The sequence below is a fragment of the Pistacia vera genome, unplaced genomic scaffold, assembly GCF_008641045.1.
Source record: "Pistacia vera cultivar Batoury unplaced genomic scaffold, PisVer_v2 Contig837, whole genome shotgun sequence".
Classification (NCBI taxonomy): Eukaryota; Viridiplantae; Streptophyta; class Magnoliopsida; order Sapindales; family Anacardiaceae; genus Pistacia; species Pistacia vera.
The window spans coordinates 731,540-736,976 of NW_022196709.1; positions in this window are offsets into that span (position 1 = coordinate 731,540).

Sequence of the window (5,437 nt, forward strand, 5' to 3'; positions counted from 1 at the left end):
CATTGTGAAATTACCAAAATACCATTTTGCCTAAAAAGACGAAAACACCCTTCTTCTAAATTGGTTTTTAAATTATTTTCTATGTGTGTGACCCGTAGGCTCATCATCATACCGATAGTGTGTAGTATTGAAATTAACACCAATTAATCGTCTCACTACACATAGACCAAGATTGGCCCCTAGCCAGGCATCATGGCCACCCCATAGATTCGGATTCAGCGAAGCAGCTACCTGTCAATGATATGGTTACTGTGCAATCCAATCCTTTCATCATCCGTTATCTCGACGAGACTGTGGCATAGAAATAGTATCAACCTCGGTTACTCTCGATATGTATGTATTCAGTTACTGGACCAACGACCTGAATAATAATCTGGATAGAGCAACAACTCAATCCCACTATGGCCATAGTTTTATTGTCATTGCCATTTACTGAATTACGCTGTGAGATAACTTCTCCCATACCCGGGAGTAATGAATCCTCTGTCTATCCACCATAGTCTTGATACACTTCTTAATGTAGCCAATCACCACCGTGTTGACAGCTCTGAAAAGAACTGTGTTAGGCTAGTGTCAAACTACACCAATCAATGCACAAGGCGCTTCGATGATCTCAAGTCTAAGGATCACATGCACCACCATTCGTTAGAGGATTTGTTCAATAGACATTGGGGTTACCATCCATATGGAATCCTCTGGTGGGTTAGTCTAGTGAACTTGCCTACAGCAAGCACCCATGTGTTGCACCAGGTTGTCACCAAACAACCTTGACAAGTGAGATCAGTCACTACCTTTTGACAGGGTCGTTCAACACTATGATGGCCTTATCTTATTATTTTTGCCCTTACTTTAGAATAGTACTGGGGCTACGGACGTTTCTAGAATGGCCACCATATGTGCTCATAGGGTTCTCACTATCAAGATTTGAAACACTTGATACCCTCGTCACGGTTCTACCATTCTAGGGACATATATCAATACATATTAAAATAATAATGATTTACGCGATATAGAATAAGATGCCTTTTATTATTGATTAATGAACATTATTACAAAGAGTGAATTCTACAATAATTGATTGGCTTTAGGGCACCTACTCCAACACATCAAACATTCCACAAAAGTCCATGTCGACGGCCAATGAATGAGATTTCCAACGGTATCTTACAGGCCCCGTAACTCTTCTTGGATAAAAACACTTGACAAGTGAGATCAGTCACTGCCTTTCGATAGGGTCGTTTAACACTATGATAGCCATACCGTATTATCTGTGCCCTTACTTCATAATAATGCTGGGGTTACGAATGTTTCTAGAATGGCCACCTTATGTGCTCATAGGGTTCTCACTATCAAGATTTGAAACACTTGATACCCTCGTCATGGTTCTACCATTCTAAGGACATATATCAATACATAAAATGATGATTTACGTGATATAGTATAAAATGCCTTTTATTGATCAATGAACATTATTACAAAGTGTCAGTTCTACAATAATTGATTGGCTCTAGGGCATCTACTCTAACAAAAACATGCCCTAAAAGTAGTCTTAGTGGGCAAGCCCCCATGGCCTCGGCTGCAACTCATGCCCCATTTTCTATCCTCAAAATGATCTCGCCCTTTGTCACCTCAGAACTATTCTGAAGTACCTGCAAAGACATGCAAACAAGAGCTGTTGCTGCTGAATCTAATATCCAGGACTGACCATCTGAATTAACACTTAATTCTTATTCAATCATAAGACATTGGTTCGTACCTGGTTGTCCTTTGCCTTTCCTCAGACTATTCAGGTACTGAGGACAATTCCTCTTCCAGTGTTCGTCTTCTCTATAGTGAAAACAATTTCCCTTTGCATTGGCCATCTTTTCCTTCGCCGCTGGCTTCCTGAATCTCTTATTCTTGGGTCTAACTTTTGGATGTCTCTTTGGTTGCTTTTTGGGCCTTTTATTAGCGTTGCTGGTGGAGGCGGCAAAGACATCCTCATGTCCTTTCCCTTTCACATTCTGCCTGTGAAATTCTTTAAGCTCATTTAGCAATTCAGAGAGGTTTCGCTCAATCCTATTGAGATTGTAGTTAGTTATAAATGGTTTATAACTTGGAGGAAGGGATTGTAGAATCAAATTCACTTTGAGGCAGTCTGGCATGACCACCCCATATCCATCCAGTCGACCTAATCCATTGATCATCTTAAATGGAAGAGGGGCATCCAGTTCAATATCAAATGGAAAAGGGGCTCCATGTATTCATCTTTCAGACATTCTATATTAGTCCACATCGATAGGCTCTGAATGAGATTTCCAAGGGTATCTTACAGGCCCCGTAACTATTCCCGGATGACAAGTTATCACTGTCTGAATGGGACATGCTCATTTAAGCCCTTCGAGCTTTACGCATAGAGTTCTAATGTTCAGGCCGCTCAATGAATTCATCTGCCTACATTAGTCCACTTTGATGGGCTTTTGATGGGCTCTGAATGAGCTTTTCAACAGTATCTTATAGGCCCCGTAACTCTTCCCGGATGAAAATTTATGGTCATCTGAATGGGGCATGCTCATTTATGCCATTTAGGCTTTACGCACAGAGATATGACGTTCAGCCCGCTCCATGCACCGCCAGACACTCTACATTAGTCCACATTGATGGGCTTTGAATGACATTTCCAACGGTGTCTTACAAGCCCCATAAAGCTTCCCGAAAAAAAAAGTTATGGCCATCTGAATGGGGCATGCTCATTTAAGCCCTTTGGGCAATACACATGAAGTTCTAACGTTCGACCCGCTTCATGAATTCACTTGTTGTACATTATACATTCACCCACGTCGATGGGCTTTGAATGAGATTTTGCATTAGTCCATATTGATGGGCTCATAATGATATTTCCAAAGGTATCTTACAAGCCCTGTAACTCTTCCTGGATGAAAAGTTATGACCGTTTGAATGGGACATTCTCATTTAAGCCTTTTGGGCTTTATGCACGAAGTTCTGACGTTCAGCCTACTCCATGAATTCATCCACCAGACATTCTAAATTAGTCCACATCGACAAGCTCTGAATGAGATTCCCAACGGTATCTTACAGGCCCCGTAACTCTTCCCTAATGAAGAGCTATGGCCGTTTGAATGGGACATTCTCATTTAAGCCCTTTAGGCTTTACGCATGGAGTTCTAATGTTCAGCCTACTCCATGAATTCATTCGCCAGATGTTCCACATTAGTCCACGTTAATGGACTTCTAAAAAGCTCTGAATGAGCTTTTCCAACGGTATCCTACAAGCTCTGTAACTCTTCCTGAATGAAAAGTTATGGCTGTCTGAATGGGGCATGCTCATTTAAGCCCTCTGGGCTTTACGCACGGAGTTCTGATCTTTAGCCCACTCCATGAATTCATATGTTAGACATTCTACATTAGTCCACATCAACTAGCTTTGAATAAGATTTCCAATGGTATCTTACAGGCCCCGAAACTCTTCTCGGATGAAAAGTTATGGCCGTCTAAATGGGACATTCTCATTTATGCCCTTTAGGCTTTACTCACCGAGTTCTGACGTTCAACCTGCTCCATGAATGTAACGCCTCACTTGAGGTACGTATTCAAGATTTGTTGTGTTGCTTAAATGTTCATTGATTCAATTTTAATTGAGTTTGTATGTTGAGTTGGTTGAGTGTTTGCCTGGAAATTGGTTGAGTTTTGAGGAATCTTAGAATTTCAATCTTCGCCGGGGCAAAGAATAGTCTTCGCCGCGGCGACGTTGGTTTGAGTAAGGTGGTGTCGGCTCTGTAACTTTTCGCCAGGGCGATGGAAGTTTCTTCGCCGCGGCGATGAGCCAGTTGAAAAGTTTAATGAGTTTCTAGAGAATTCTTTCTTTTGGGGCACAATGACCATTCTACCCCTAATTAGCAAAAAAAAATGGGGAGCAAAATGTAAGGACATTTCAGGGAGAATAGGTTAGTGTGGGGGTGTGAGTGAAATGAATCAAAGGATATAAATGGAATTTCTAAGAAAGAGCAAGGGCAAAATGGGAAAGGAAGGTTATAATATGAGCTAAAAAGGGTTAAGTGAAATAAACCCTTCATTTTCATCCATTTCCACCGCCATTCTCATTCTCTACTGCCTTTCATTTTTCCTTTCAATTTTCCCAAGACTTCTAAGGAGTTTAAGAGAGCTTTTGAGTAATTTTGAGTAGAGATTTCATCTAAAGCATCCTAAGGTAAGGATTCTTGCTTTAGATGTGAGTTTGCTTATAGTTATAGTGAAGTCTTATATGGTTGTTATTGTTCTTGTTGTTGTTTTGAGTTGTAGAGAGAAGACAAGACAACAAGGGAAATGAAAAGTACTAGAGAAGTCATTTTTTCACAAGGTAAGTAAATCCAACCAAGTTGAGATTTGAATAAGCTTTTGAGTAGAGATGTATGCATGTATAAGTATGTAGTATGCTTAATGAGAAATTTAGTTGAGATGAGTAGCTATTTTGTGGTTGTTGGATATATTTCATGTATGAGAAGTGTTTTAATGTGTATGGAGAAATGGAGATTTAGATGAAGTTTTGGGAGATGTTGTGTAAACCTATTTGGAAGTGCTTTTCTTGACAGGGATTATGATTATATGAGGGAGTTTTCCCCCATTTTGGATGGCTAGAGAATGAAGTAGAGTAGTAATTATAGTAGAGTTTTTTTTTTTTATGCACATGAGTTGTTTGATGAAATGCCTAAGAGAGGTATGAGTATGAATAGTTAACCTTAATTCTTGCAACATTACATATTGGCATTTCCTAATTGCATTAATGAGTTTAAATCACCCATGTGCATAAGTTGTGCCTTGAATAATAGCTTGAGATAGAGTAGAGACTTTTGAGTATAAGCTACACTTTGAGTAGTAGTTTGAGAAAGAGTAGGGAATGTTGAGAATAAGCAACTCTAATAGTAAAGAAAGAAAAGAGAATAGAGTAGGTTGTGCGATGGGAAACCTGTGAGTAATGGGTAGAGTATTCCTGCATGTACGCCGCATTGAGAGAGAGGCATGAGTATGAGAGAGGCATGAGTATGAGAGAGAGAAGTGGTGTAGCCCGTGAGAGTACATGCGGATGAGGGCTATACCTGAGAGTACCCGAGAGAGAGATTATTCACTCACATGGCCAAGGGTTCCAAGTCCATGCATAACCGAGTCCGATCAGCTAGAATGAGGAGAAGCCACGTAGAGCGGGAGCGAGTCCCGGCCGTGCCTCCGGTAAGATGAGGCCGTGACTACTAAAGAGAGTTAGTAGAAAAGAGTTATGAGAAAGAGAAAATAGAGAGAGAGTAAACGAGAATTGTAAGGAAAGAATTAGAGAGAGAGAGAGAGAGTTACGGGGATAGATGAGTGGAGGATTTACTTACTGAGCATTAGTTGTGCTCACCCCATTGTTTTTTCATGTTTTTGCAGGATCTAGGTGAGGACATAG